The 16,817-nt window shown below is 28.6% G+C and overlaps 1 pseudogene; it reads left to right on the forward strand.

Annotated features, from left to right (window-relative positions):
- The first annotated feature begins 12,744 nt into the window (after positions 1 to 12,744).
- On the forward strand, positions 12,745 to 15,933 carry LOC124936516 (annotated as a pseudogene).
- Positions 15,934 to 16,817: the final 884 nt, after the last annotated feature.

The following is a 16,817-nucleotide window of genomic DNA, read 5'->3' on the forward strand; positions in this document are numbered from 1 at the left end:
ATCTGCCTAAATAATATAAAAAGTGAACCGATTGAACAATAGGAATATGAACTAATGGATTCAAATTGACAATATATGAAAACAGTGAGAAATTAGGAATTTCAGCCTCTATACCTGAAAGAAGATTCTGGAAGGCAGTTAGATCAAGTAGTTAGAGAGAAAGAGAAGTTGCTTGAATTCATCCGGTTGCAATGAGGCCTTTTAAAGAGTATCTTCCATTTCGGCAACGCATGCCCTAATTATTGAATCCCAATATAACACGAGTCAGTCGTTTTAAATGAACATACATATTTAACATAAACTAATATTCTAGCAATTCATGTTTAAATAAATATTTAAATTTCTTAATATAAAACAATTTATGTTTGACAAGATTTTAAAACATAAAACTCATAAATTATATCTATGTCTATAACTAAATTAGTTCAATATAGAGTGACAAGTAATTAGAATAAAAAAATATTTTGGTTCAATATAGAGTGACAAGTAATTAAAAAAAAAATTATTTTATTGCAAAGTTATATATTCACAAATTTTATTATTTAAAATGTTTGTCAAATAGTAATGATAAAAAAGGTATATGACGCCGAGATAAATCGATTTATCAATTTAACATAAATTAATCAAACCATATTTTATTAAATTGTTATTAAAATATAATTTGATATATTTGATTGGTATATTTAGATATTAATAAATTATCTCATATCGTATATTAAATTGTATTCACATATATTATTTTGTATAAACATATATGTTTTTTTTTCGAATCACGTTCAATATAATTACTGAACGACAAATTGAATGTTAATATTAAGTTTAAGATTAAATTTATTTTTTACCAACTAAAACTAATTTTAAATTACTTAAATGTAAATAATATTAATTTTATTTAAAATATTTATAAATAAAAAATATTTTGTATATATTCTTATCCTTCCATTTTGCACGTATAACAAAAATATTTAGACTCATTTAAGAAAGCAGTGATATATTGTTATATTATATTATATTATATTATATTATATTATATTATATTATATTATATTATATTATTTTATTGTTAAAATATAATATTTTATAATATATTCCATACATATAAATTACAAATTTTAAAACAGGTAATATAATATAAACCCTATAAACTTTCTTCCTTGAACGTTATGATAAATCTATTTCTCCCTTTCATCATCATCTGTTCACAGTGATCAGAAAATTGGATATATAGCAAGATCGCTTTTCTGGCGGCCTCCTCGAAACTGGTAATAATTTCGACCGTAGCTAATTTGATTAGTTAATAAAATATAAGAAATCGGATAACTCCATCCAACAAAAGTAGGTAAAAACTTGTGGATATATGTGAAAAATTTTATTGTTATTCTTAACAATTTTCTGAGTAAATGTTTATTTTAACATATTCAATTTATACAAAATATTATATTTTATTATTTTATTTAAATGAATTTTAATTAAATGGATCATTAAAAAAAATATTTACATAATTAAAATATATTTAATTAGATTATTTTATCCAAACCTAATCAAAACAAATAGAGCCTCATGATATAACGTATAATTAAATAAAATAATATAAATTTTTTTAATGAAATAAATAATATATAATTAAATTGGTTTAATAATAAAATTAAGATTTTAAATAAAGTAAATAATATATAATAAAATAATTTAATTATAGTTTTAATATCTTACAAAAAATATATATTATTTATAAAATCAAATAATATATATTCAAGTAACAATATGTTAGATCTTGTTTCCTTAATATACTACAGCATAAGCCTATTTATATGATAGATGCATGAGTCAAAATCTTAGAGTAAAGGAAGACCGAAAAATTACTTTGTGAAAATTCTAAAAAAAAGAGATAAACATATTCAGTTCACGCATTAACAGGTATGCATCTATTAACTTTACACATTGATCTTATCATATTATTATACTACGAGTATAAAGATAATCTTACTTTACACATTGATCTTATCATATTATCATACTACGTATAAAGATAATTCTACTTTTCTTATCATATTAGCATACTACGTGTAAAGATAATCCTACAAGAACGTTATATTTATTATATTATGCATAAAGATAATGAGATTAGTTGTTTTAGATTTAGATCTAAAATTCAGGTTAATACACTTATTGAATCCCAACAGTATGTGCCTATTGAATAATCTCATATGAATATTATTGTGTGTTTGGAATCTTTGAATTCAAAATGCAATGGAATTTTAAGTACAACATGTTTTCCAAAATTTGGAATTCGACTTAGGCAAGTTGTGTTAAAATTTCAATTGTGTCGTGTCATGTCATGTCTCAATCTTATACATGTCGTGTTGTGACTCACTCAAAATATTATAATTCACGAGTTCTTTTGTGTCGTGTTAATTCGTGTTTCATGTTATTCCGACTAGAGTTTCGACATAATCATGTCGATGCTCGTTTTCATTGTGTCATGTCATGTCACGTCTTGACACACTCATGTTAATTATATATATACTAAATTATATTGTTAGGATGTGCCATATTAGTAAGGTCGTGAAAGTTATTTATTTTAATTTAGAAAACATAAACTAATTTAATAAGTTAAATGTGAGAAATATATTATTTAAAAACCTAATTAATATGTTAAAATAGATAAGATGTGTAAATATAAATTTTAACATATAATTTCATAAATAATAATTTGAATGTCAATTATTTAAAATGTGTTTTAAAACTTACAAATAATTATCCAAATAAAATTAGTTAATAATTTATAAAATTAAATAATTTATTAATTTAATGAGAATATAAATATATTTAGAAAGACGTGGTGGTTTGAGAATTTTAATATAAATGTGGGTAGTTTGGATAATAAAATTGGAAAAATGTGATAGGTTGAAGAATGAAAATGGAAAGGTGGTAGGAATTAAAATAAATTTATAGTTTACATATTTATAAATATATATTACAATATTATAATTTAATAAAAAGGTGGTTATAAATTATAAATATTTATTATTTTATTATCAAAATTAATATCGTGTTGTATCGTGTCGGTTCGTATTATCCAGCTCATTATCCAACTCTAGTTGGGACAGGGTTTGTATTTAACCCACAAATCGTCGTTTTCCGTGTCATTCTGGACATGGAGTTTTCTAGAGTGAGACCCAACTGAGTTGTTGTATAATATAAGTTGTTCATTTCAAAAAATTAGTTATAAGTTAAAAAAACGACACGAGAATAATAATAATATAACAAAGTTAAATACACTCCATTGTAAGGATCACAAAAGGTTCCTAGAAGTGAGTATTTGGGGATGCCTTTTCCATGTAAGGTCTTTTGTACATGGCTGAATCTCAGGTGGTCACGAGCTCTAATCGGATCAAGCTCCTCCGCCTGCAGGTCTTCAGAAAAAAAAACTCTAGAGAGACTCAAAATCTTTTGTCCGGCAGTAACCTTATAGCATAATATCACAAACTTATAATCGTGTTGTGATCGTGTCGTCTAGTGCTTGTGTCGTGTTCAACTCACGACCCAAGTGAATTAATATTGTATCGTATCGTTCCATACTAATATCGTGTTGTATCGTGTCGATTCGTATTATTCAGCCCATTGCCCAACTCTAGTTGGGACAGGGTTTATAGTTAACCGTCAAATCGTCGCTTCCGGTGTCAATCTGGACATGGAGTTATCTAGGGGAAGAACCAACTAAGTTGTTGTATAATATAAGTTTTTCATGTCAAATAAATTAGTTATAAGTTACAAAAAAATGACACAATAATAATAATAATATAAAAAAGTTAAATACCCTCTAATGCAGGGATCGCAGATGGTTCCTAGAAGTGAGTATTTGAGGGTGCCTTTTCCATTTAAGGTCTTTTGTACATGGATGAAATTTCAGGTGGTCACGAGCTCTAATCAGCTCTAGCTCCTCCGCCTGCAGTTCCTCAGAAAAAAACTCTAGAGAGACTCAAAATCTTATGTCCGATAGCAACCTTGTAGCATAATATCACCAACTCATAATCGTGTCGTCTCGTGCTTGTGATGTGTCTAACTCACGATCCAAGTACAATAATATCATATCGGTTCGTTCTGTACTAATATCGTGTTGTATCGTGTCGGTTCGTATTATCCATCCCATTTTCCAACTCTAGTTAGGATAGAGTTTGTAGTTAACCCTCAAATCGTCGCTTACAGTGTCGACATGGAGTTTTTTAGGGGGAGACCCAACTGAGTTGTTGTATAATATAAGTTTTTCATGTCAAATAAATTAGTTATAAGTTACAAAAAACGACACAAGAATAATAATAATATAACAAAGTTAAATACCATCCAATGTAGGGATAGCAAAAGGTTACTAGAAGTGAGTATTTGGGAGTTCCTTTTCCATGTAAGGTCTTTTGTACATGGCTGAATCTCAGGTGGTCACGAGCTCTAATCGGCTCCAGCTCCTCCGCCTTTAGGTCCTCAGAAAGAACTCTAGATAGACTCAAAATCTTATGTTCGACAGCAACCGTGTAGCATAATATCACCAACTCATAATCGTGTTGTGATCGTGTCGTCTCGTGCTTGTGTCGTGTCCAACTCACGACCATAGTGAATTAATATCGTATCGTGTCGTTCCATACTAATATCATGTTGTATCGTGTCGGTTCGTATTATCCATCCAATTGCAAATATTAGCAAGAATGTTAGAACAAATAATGATTAAGCTTAGAAAAATAAAAGTAGTAATAATTAAGTGAAAATCATAGGTAGCAATTTTATTGTTACCCGAAAATAGTTAGAGATGAAGAGTTTTGCACCAAAGCAGAATCACTCGACATTAAAACATCAAAGTGCAGCATGTCAGTTAGATAGTAACCGAATGCTCCCCTCCCATCCTGTTACTAATGCTCCCCTCCCATCCTCGTATATCTCTGAAAATTCGCACTAATCAAACCCATCTATTATGCTTGTACATTGACCCAGCAGAGAGTCGCATGTTGGGTCTGAACAAGACAATGACATTGAAGTGGAGGATAGTTATGGATGGAATAAATTAGGCCTAAACTGCAAATACATTTTCATACACACACAAAAAGTCACATATTAATAATTATCATCAAATTAAGTGGTTAGTTGTAAAACTGCAAATAAATTAAAAGAATATTATAATACAAATTAATTAATATGCATTAATTTAATTCAAATTAGACATTATTTTCTTATGCGCGCATCATGCACGGTGAATTAATGATGTTGGAGAAAAACAGAAACTTACCAAAGTTAGAAAGAGGGTGGGCATTATTGAATTGGGAATTTGTGCCTTTATTATTATCAACTTTCCTAAAATGTGTTATCTTAATTAGTTAATGAATTAATGAATTAGTGAGACTCAAAATCTTATGTTCGACAACAACCATGTAGCATAATATCACCAACTCGTAATTGTGTTGTGATCGTGTCGTCTCGTGTTTGTGTCGTGTCCAACTCACGACCCAAAAGAATTAATATCGTATCATGTCGTTCCATATTAATATCATGTTGTATCATGTAAGTTCATATTATTCAGCCCATTTCCCAACTCTAGTTGGGACAAGTTTTGTAGTTAACCTACAAATCGCCGCTTCCGGTGTCAATCTAGACATGGAGTTTTCTATGGGGAGACACAACTGAGTAATTGTATAATAAAAGTTGTTCATGTCAAATAAATTAGTTATAAGTTACAAAAAAAGACACCAGAACAATAATAATAATATAAGAAAGTTATATACCCTCCAATGTAGGGATCACAACAGAAGGTTCTCAGAAGTGAGTATTTGGGGTGCCCTTTCTATGTACGGTCTTTTATACATGGCTGAATCTCATGTGGTCACGAGCTCTAATCGGCTCCAGCTCCACCGCTTGCAGGTCCCTAGAAAGAACTCTAGAGAGACTCAAAATCTTATGTTCGACAACAACCGTGTAGCATAATATCACCAACTTATTATCGTGTTGTGATCCTGTCGTCTCGTGCTTGTGTCGTGTCCAACTCACGACTCAAGTGAATTAATATCATATCGTGTCATTGTGTACTAATATCGTGTTGTATCGTGTCGATTCGTATTATCCAGCCTATTTCCCAACTCTAGTTGGGATATGGTTTATAGTTAACCCACAAATCGTCGATTCCACAATTTATAAGAGAAATGAAAACAATTAATATATATATATATATATATTATACGAATTTAATTATTTTTATCTTAAAATAAAATTTTATGTAAAAATGGTTAATAAAAAACAATTGAATGTTTCTCTTACAAACATTAATACAAACATACAGTATAGATTCCTTGCTAAATAATTGAAATTTTTAAATTTTTTTTACCTAATTTTATTATTTTAATTATACTTTTTAATTGATTCCTTCCCCATTTTTTTACTTTATTTATTTTACTAACATAAACCATTTTAATTCTTAGGCTTAACTTAAATATTTCCATGGATTATCATTATGATAACTTAGCGATAATAGAATATATGTATTAAATAATTATTTCGGGATGGGCAGCCCAAAGGGCCGGGCTGAACTGCACTAGCACTCACAAATATCACTTTTTTTTTTGTCTAGGGTCACGCATCTAATATATATTCAAAATTGGTTTTCCTAATTTTTAACATAATTGAATATCTTACCTTTTTTTCTTTATTATTCCTTTTTTTTATTTACTTAATTTCTCTTCTTTTGATAATTACATCTATTTTCTCTAACCATTTACTAATCGAATCCATCATCCTTAAAATAGCACCTTTAACCTTTTTCAACATAATTAATAGTGCTTTCAAGATCTAATATTACTTTTTAAAATTTTAAAAAAATAAGTAGAAATAAAATAAGATCACATTTTTTATCAACCATAAACAAACTCTTGATCAAATTTAAATCATGTGTTTTAATTTTTATAATAAAGTGTTTTAATTTGTTTCTCAATTAATCCTATGCTCTAATTAGTTTTTATTTATATTTTTATCAAAAATATGTTTAATTAAGAGTGTATTAATTATAAATTAAAATTTTATGTTTCATTAAATTAATTTTGTTCTAATATATAGTTTAAGGAATTTTCTTCATCAAGTTAGATAGAATATTAAGTACTCACAAATTTACAATCACAATAAATTTGTGTGAATTTAGGTATATAAGAAATTCGACATAATAAAATTAAGACTTAAAATTTAGGTACGATAATTCTTTGATTACTATCAATGAGTTTGAAAAACTTGATCATAATTTTTAAAATTTTATATAATAATTAGAAAAAAATTAAGATCACATATTTAAAAAAATATGTTATTTGAATAGACTTTCTTAATAATTATAATTATAATTATGGTAATAATTAATGAGTAAAATGATTTGTGGATTATAATTATGGTAATAATTAATGAGTATTATTATTTTTATTTTTTATAAATTATTTTATTTTTATTAATTTTTATTATTATAATAATTATTATTATTTTTTTTATAATAGTATTTTTTATTTTTTATTATTAATATAATTACTTATTAATATAATTATTATTATTTTAATTATTTTAATTATTAATATTTTATAAATTAACAGAAACTAAACTATTAACACATGTAAATAAATAAATAAATAAATAAATATATATATATATATATATATATATTATTGAATTTCTAATATCAATTGATAAATAAATAATTAAAATATATATATTTTGAAATACATGAAAAATATTACAGAATATTAATATTATTTTATTATTATTATTTTTTTTTTTAATTTTTATTATAAAACAAATATACATTACAAGCATTTTTAATAAATATAATATTAATAAAAAAATATAAATTTGTATGTATAATAAAGAAATATAGAGTTATATTTTTATTTTTATTTATTATTATTATTATTATTTTGTTGTTATTATTATTTTTATTATTATAATTATATTTTTTTTATTATCATTAATATTAATTTTGTATTTTTATTACTATTATTATTATTTTATTATTTTATTATTATAATATTTGTTATTATTAATATTTTTATTTAATAATATTTTATTGTTTTATTTATTATCTTTATTTTTATTATATTTATTATTATTTTAATTATTATTATTTTAATTAATTTTATTTTTTTATTATATTATAGTTTTATTTCTGGTTAATATTTGATTTATAATTTAGTGATTACTATAAGAATTATAAGATTGACAAAATTACAAAAATAAAATTAAGTGGTAAAATACATTTTAATTTTATTTTATTAAAAGAGTTTCTGTATCTTACACTATTTTACATACTCATACAAAATTACATCTTTAAAGTATATTTTAAAAAGATTTTCACATTATCTATTCTAAAATATTAGCATAAGCCCCAATTAATATTTAAAAAAAAAATAAGAGTAAACAAAATTAATTCCAAATAAATGAAAACAAGTTTTTCAAGAGCAACAGCTAATTTCTTGAACACAAATAAAATTTTCAAATATTTGAAATTTAAAAATAAATTAAAATTAATACAAAAATGAGTAAAATAATACCCAAAAGATGAAAGTTGACTATTTAGGATAACAAATTAGTTTACATGTGAGCACAATTTCATATTTTTGTTTTTTTTAAATGTGAAGTTAAAAGTAAAAGAAAATAAATTAGGTGTCAAAATTAGCCAAACATGCCTAGTTAGAAAACAATTTTTTTTTTTTTAATTTTTAAATATTTTAAAAAAATTAAATAGATTATTAAAATTAAAAAAATTAAAAAAAGAAACAAATAGAGCTTTAGCCCAAAATATTTGGGACAAAGATTGTTGATGCGCAGTTCAGACACTGCTAAGCCAAGCAAGAGCGAGCGGATGAACCTTAATCATAACTAGGTCATAGCTTCTTAGCCTACAACAAAGAATAACCAATTAACACCTATATATTAAAATATGTACAATGAATATATTATATTAATTAAAATGTTCACTTCACATATTTTGTTTATAAACAACCTAACCCAATTCATTAAAAAAAAATTAAAAGGATATATATTAGTCTAAATTAACATTAATCATTTTATATTTTGAATGAACACCAATTTGCTCACCCAAACTTCAATAAAATTATCATGAAAATTTAGTCATAATGAGTTGTTGAATAAATAAAATAAAATACATGAGTATATAGATTGAAAGTGGCCCATAAATACATTCATTATTTCTATAAAGCCCATTTATTGTTTGAGGTTTGAAACAGGGATAGTTTTATTTAATATATAAGTCCGACATAAATTTAATATTTATGTTTATAAAACCTTAAAACCACATAATTTTGAATACGATTTACCAATTTGAACATATTTATGTTTTAAATATTTTTTTTACAAATATGAAAAATACAATAATAATGTAAAAAGTTGGATTTTCAAGAAAGAATCAAATTATTAGAATTATGATAGTTCAAATTTTATAGGAAACAATTCTTACTTACAAATAATTTATGATTAAATTTGATTCTTCAATAACAATTTAATCATTTATTAATATTTAAAAGTAAATTAAAAAAATTCAAATTAAATTAATAAAAGAATGTTAAATATATATTTAAAAGTTAAGTTATAGACTATTGATTATTTATTAAAATTATTAAAAAATTACAGTGATTAATATTTTAAAATATATAGAGAGAGAATATTAATGATTAAATATTATTTATATTTATTTGTTCTTAGGTCATTCTTAGAAAAATAATTTGTTCTCTTAACAAAAAAAAATCTAACCAATGGATCATATTTATTTGTTTCATTATTGAAATAAATAATAACTAGATAGATTTTAGACTAAATGGGTGAATCAAAACGAATGATAGAACACGATCATTGATTTGCAACTATAATCTGCCTAATAATATAAAAAGTGCATCGATCGAACAATAGGAATATGAACTAATGGATTCAAATTGACAATATATGAAAACAGTGAGAAATCAGGAATTTCAGCCTCTATACCTGAAGAAGATTCTGGAAGGCAGTTAAATCAAGTAGTTAGAGAGGAAGAGAAGTTGCTTGAATTAATCCGGTTGCAATGAGGCCACCGCGGTATTTAAGCTTAAAGAGAAGTAATGATGTTGTCTCCCTTTCAAACCGGCTCAAAAATTTGTTATTCCAGATTTTTGCTTATCCTACACCACTTTCATAAAAATTAATTATTTTATAGAATAAGTCAAAACTAAAGAGAAAAGAGGAAAAGTCCTATAAGTTAAGGTGGTCCAAAATGGAGTATCATATCTGAAAAAACAGATTTGAAGTGTTTTCAAACACTATATTACAAAGTCTCCCTTAAGAGTATCTTCCATTTCAGCAACTCATGCCCTAATTATTGAATCCCAATATAACACGAGTCATTCGTTTTAAATGAACATACATATTTAACATAAACCAATATTCTAGCAATTCATGTTTAAATAAATATTTAAATTCCTTAATATCAAACAATTTATGTTTGACAAGATTTTAAAACATAAAACTCATAAATTATGTCTATGTCTGTAACTAAATTGGTTCAATATAGAGTGACAAGTAATTAGAAAAAAAAATATTTTGGTTCAATATAGAGTGACAAGTAATTAGAAAAAGAATTTATTTTATTGCAAAGTTATATATTCACAATTTTTATTATTTAAAATGTTTGTCAAATAGTAATGATAAAAAAGGTATATCACACCGAGATAAAACATAATTAAATTAATCAAATCATATTTTATTAAATTGTTATTAAAATATAATTTGACATATTTGATTGGTATATTTAGATATTAATAAATTATTAAATTGTATTCACATATATTATATTGTATAAACATAAATGTTTTTTTTCGAATCTCGTTCAATATAATTACTGAATGACGAATTAGATATTAATATTAAGTTTAAGATAAAATTTATTTTTTACTAACTAAAACTAATTTTAAATTAATTAAATTTAAATAATATTAATTTTATTTAAAATATTTATAAATAACAAATATTATATATATATTCTTATCCTTCCATTTTGCACGTATAAACAAAAATATTTAAACTCATTTAAGAAAGTAGTGATATATTTTCTATATTATAAATTATAATATATTATATTATATTATTTTATTGTTAAAATATAATATTTTATAATATATTTCATACATATAAATTACAATATTTTAAAACAGGTAATATAATATAAACTCTTTCTCCCCCGGACGTTATGATAAATCTATTTCTCTCCATCATCATCTTCTGTTCGCATTGATCAGAAAATTGGATATGCAGCAAGATCGCTTTTCTGTCGAATCTGAAACTCTTTCACGGGCCTCCTCGAAACTGGTAATAATTTCGACCATAGCTAATTTGATTAGTTAATAAAATCTAAGAAATTGAATAACTCCAACCAACTAAAGTTAGGCCGACGATAAAATAATGGTATTATCACCGTCGGATAATATATTCGAAAAACTTGTGGATATATGTGAAAGATTTTATTGTTATTCTTAACTATTTTCTGAGTCAAATATTTATTTTAACATATTCAATTTATACAAAATATTATATTTTATTATTTTATTTAAATGAATTTTAATTAAATGGATCATTAAAAAAATATATTTACATAATTAAAATATATTTAATTAGATTATTTTATCCAAACCTAATCAAAACAAATAGAGCCTCATGATATAATGTATAATTAAATAAAATAATATGAATTTTTTTTAATGAAATAAATAATATATAATTAAATTGGTTTAATAATAAAATTAAGATTTTAAATAAAATAAATAATATATAATAAAATAATTTAATTATAGTTTTAATATCTTACAAAAATATATATTATTTATAAAATCAAATAATATATAATCAAGTAGCAATATGTTAGATCTTGTTTCCTTTAATATACTACATCTTGTTTCCTTAATATACTAAGGCATAAGCCTATTTATATGATAGATGTATGAGTCAAAATCTTAGAGTACAGACAGACTGAAAAATTACTTTGTGAAAGTTCTAAAAAAAAAAAGAGATAAATATATTCAGTTCACACATTAACAGGTATCCATCTATGAACTTTACACATTGATCTTATCATATTATCATACTACGTATAAAGATAATCCTACTTTACACATTGATCTTATCATATTAGCATACTACGTATAAAGATAATCCTACTTTACACATTGATCTTATCATATTAGCATACTACGTATAAAGATAATCCTACTTTACACATTGATCTTATCATATTAGCATACTACGTATAAAGATAATCCTACAAGAACGATGATTTTATTATATTATGCATAAAGATAATGGGATTAGTTGTTTTAGATTTAGATCTAAAATTCAGCTTAATACACTTATTGAATCCCAACAGTATGTGCCTATTGAATATAATTGTGTGTTTGGAATCTTTGAATTCAAAATGCAATGGAATTTTAAGTACAACATGTTCTAACAATTCAAATTTTAGCAAATAGAACATGTAGAGAGATTCTTTCAAATCCCATTAGAATAGGCCAAACTTTGGAATTCTTAACCCTAACAAATAGAAGTTCAAGGAATTTGATATCAAAATTTTCTGAAAAGTTGAAAATGAGTCAAAAACTTTGGATCATCAACAATCATAAACCATTATTTATTTTTCAAGGCTTATGCTTTCCAGATAGTTGAAACTGCAGCCCAAAATCCGACTATCTATAGTTTGGTTAATCTGAAATGGCCGAAAAAATAAATAATGGTAATGCAAAAGCTACAAATGAAAAGCCAGCAGTTGGGGATAGTGCTTATGCTATTAATCTCGAGAGCTTTGGGAATCGGTTAAAGATGTTATATGAACACTGGAATGACTACAAGGGTGACCTATGGGGTGATTCCGATGTTCTTGCCATAGCAACTCTTCCACTCTCTGAAGACCTTCGATACTTAAAATCGTCCGCTCTCAACATATGGTTGCTTGGTTATGAATTTCCTGATACTATTATGGTATTCATGAAGAAGGAAATCCATTTCCTATGCGGACGGAAGAAATCCTCTCTACTCCAAGGCATTAAGAAGGCGTCCAAGGATGCTGTTGGTGCCGAGGTTATCATGCATGTGAAGTCCAAAACCGACGATGGAACCAAGTTAATGGATGCCATATTCAGCACGGTTCATGCTCTGTCGAAATCAGACGGTCGAGATACTCCTCCCATTGTTGGATACATTGCGAGAGAGTTGCCAGAAGGGAATTTGTTGGAACTTTGGACGAAAAAACTGAACAGTGCGAATTTTCAACTGAATGATATATCGAATGGATTCTCCCATCTGTTTGCAGTTAAGGACAGCGTTGAGATTACCAATGTGAAGAAAGCTGCTTACTTGACATCATCGGTTATGAAGCATTTTGTAGTTCCCAAGATAGAGAAGGTTATCGATGAGGAGATGAAGGTTTCGCATTCTTCGTTGATGGATGACACGGAGAAAGTCATACTCGATCCTTCGAATATCAATGTGAAGCTGAAGGCGGATAACATTGATATCTGTTATCCTCCAATTTTTCAAAGCGGAGTAGAATTCGACCTGAAATCGAGCGCCTCGAGCAACGACGACAATCTTTGCTACGACTCCACAAGTGTCATCATATGCGCCATTGGATCCCGTTACAACAGTTACTGTTCGAATGTGGCGAGAACTTATCTGTTTGATGCGAATGCCATGCAGATCAAAGCTTACGAAGTCCTCCTTAAGGCTCAGGAAGCTTCTATAGCCGCGTTGAAACCAGGGAACAAGGCCAGTGCGGCTTTCCAAGCCGCAATGTCCATAGTGGAAAAAGATGCTCCTGAATTTTTACCGAATTTGACAAAATCAGCCGGAATCGGGATGGGCCTCGAGTTTCGTGAGTCGGGTCTTAGTCTGAACGCGAAGAACGACCGTGTGTTGAAGCCTGGAATGATTTTCAACGTTTCCCTCGGTTTACAGAACTTGGAAACGGAAACAAAGAAGTTTTCCTTATAGCTAGCCGACACTGTTGTTGTTTCTGGCGACAGTTCTAAGGTGATGACTTCTTTGTGTTCGAAATCCCTCAAGGACGTTTCGTACTCGTTCAACGACGAAGAAGAACAACGGCCAAAAGTCAAAATGAACGCAAACGTCTCCAAATCATCATCGTTACCTTCGAAGGCGACTCTCAGGTCGGTTAACAACAACGAGATGTCGAAGGAGGAATTACGAAGGCAGCATCAAGCCGAACTTGTGCGTCAGAAGAACGAGGAAACTGCCAGGAGGCTGGCCGGAGCCGGGGCTGGGTCTGGCTTGGGGAATAGCCGAGGCTCTGCCCATCCTTCCGGTGAGTTGGTTTCTTATAAGAACGTGAACGATATTCCACCTCCTTCGAGGGATTTCATGATTCAGATCGACCAGAAGAACGAAGCAATCCTGTTACCGATTCTAGGCAGCATGGTCCCGTTTCATGTAGCGATGGTGAAGAGCGTTTTCAGCCAGCAGCAGGAATTGCATCATAACTGCTACATCAGGATTATGTTCAACGTCCCTGGAACTCCATTCAGTTCACCCGACGCCAACACAATTTACGTTAGGCAGGCATATTTCAGATGTAAGGATCCGAGGCATTTAAGTGACGTTGTGCAGCAGATTAAAACTTTACGCAGGCAAGTGACTTGTAGAGAATCGGAGAAGGCCGAGAGGGCGACGTTAGTCAGTCAGAAGAAGCTTCAGCTAGCCGGAGCAAAATCTAAACCGATAAGGCTATCGGATCTATGGATTCGCCCTGTTTTTGGCGGGCGGCGGAGGAAACTGAGCGGGACTCTTGAGGCGCATGCAAACGGGTTTCGTTACTCGACATCATCGAAACAAGATGAACGCGTCGATATCATGTACGTGAATGTGAAACATGCATTTTTTCAGCCAGCGGAAAAGGAGATGGTTACTCTGCTTCACTTCCATCTACACGACCACATAATGGTTGGAAATAAGAGGACGAAAGATGTTCAGTTCTTCGTCCAAGTGATTGAAGTGGTGCAGACCCTCGGGAGCAGTAAGAGGTCGGCCTACGATCCAGATGAGATCGAGGAAGAACAAAGAGAGAGGGATCGGAAGAATAAGATCAACACTGACTTCCAAAACTTTGTGAACCGAACGAACGAGTTGTGGGGACAACCGCAGTTTAACGGTCTCGATTTGGAATTCGACCGGCCTTTCAGGGACCTCGGTTTCAATGGAGTTCCGCACAAGTCGTCGGCTTTTGTGGTCCCCACATCGAGCTGTCTCGTTGAGCTGATAGAGACGCCTTTTGTTGTCATCACTTTGAACGAGATCGAGATTGTTAACCTGGAGAGAATTGGCTCCGGGCAGAAGAATTTCGACATGAAGATTGTCTTCAAGGATTTCAAACGAGATGTTTTTTCCATCGACTCGATCCCTTCGACTGCCCTCAATGGGATCAAGGAGTGGCTGGACACCACCGATTTGAAATACTACGAGAGTAAGTTGAGTCTTAACTGGAGGCCGATTTTGAAGAGTATAACTGAGGACCCGGAGAAGTTTATAGAGGACGGCGGGTGGGAGTTTCTTAACACGGAGGCTTCATTTTCGGATTCGGACAACTCCCAGGAGTCCGACGAAGGATATGACCCCTCGGATGATGATGGGCAGTCGGAATCCGAAGACGAGGATGATAATGAGGAATTGTTGGTGCAGTCTGACGACGACGAAGAGGAATCCGACTCCGACTCGGGATCGGAGGAGGAGGAGGATAAGGTGGGGAAGACGTGGGAGGATGATAGTGAAGAGGAGGTGGAGAGGAAACGAAAGAAGATTAAAACTACGGACAGGAGGAGTAATACTAATACTAATAATCATCATCATCGGGGCGGGATGACCAGAAGACCTAAATTCAGATAGGCACCTTGATTATTAGTAATCTTTGTTGGTGTATGTTTGGGAATTGTTATAGGGTTATTAAGATTATGGAATATTTTATAGTGTTTAGGATGAATTAATAGAACTAAAGTCTTGTTTATTTGAGATTATTTTCAGATAGGAGGAGGAGGAGACAGCAAAGATTAAAAGTTACTACTAGATGTATTATATATAGATTATTATTATTATTATTATTAAATCTGTTTTTTTTGTCTAACTATATAAATAAGATTATTTGGATAGTAATCTTGTTTAATGAAAAAAATATGTGCAATATTGAGGGTGATCAAATAACCAAATGTAAATTCTTAAATGTTGGAGAATTATGGTATTTTAATCTTGATTTGGTGGAATAATTTTAATCTATAATTTTAATACTTGGTAGTATACTTTTCAAATATTTTACTATTTTAAAAGAAATTTTATAAAAGTAAAGTGAATTTTAAATAAGTCATATCTAGGGGTGTTCAACCGGCCGGTTAACCAGTTAAACGGTTCCGGTTAATACCGGTTTTGACTTTTATTTTACAAACTGGTTAACCGGCCGTTAATGGTATCGGTTTTACCAGTTCTCGTTCTACCGGTTTTGGTCGGTTCTGGCCGGTTAACCGCGTTTAATCAGGAATCGATAATTTAATTTTTTTTAAATTAAGTAACAAATTTATAAAATATTTTTTTAAATTATTGTTTTCACTTTCCTATTATACTATTCTCCATCTTTTTTCTCTCTATTATAATATAATATAAATATATTATATTATAATAATATATTTTATTAATATATTTAGGAATATGTTATAATATATAATTTTATTGTAACAATATAATATATTTTATAGCTATTCTGTTAGGTTTTATACGTTCCT

This window comes from Impatiens glandulifera, chromosome 1, assembly GCF_907164915.1.
Source record: "Impatiens glandulifera chromosome 1, dImpGla2.1, whole genome shotgun sequence".
NCBI lineage: Eukaryota > Viridiplantae > Streptophyta > Magnoliopsida > Ericales > Balsaminaceae > Impatiens > Impatiens glandulifera.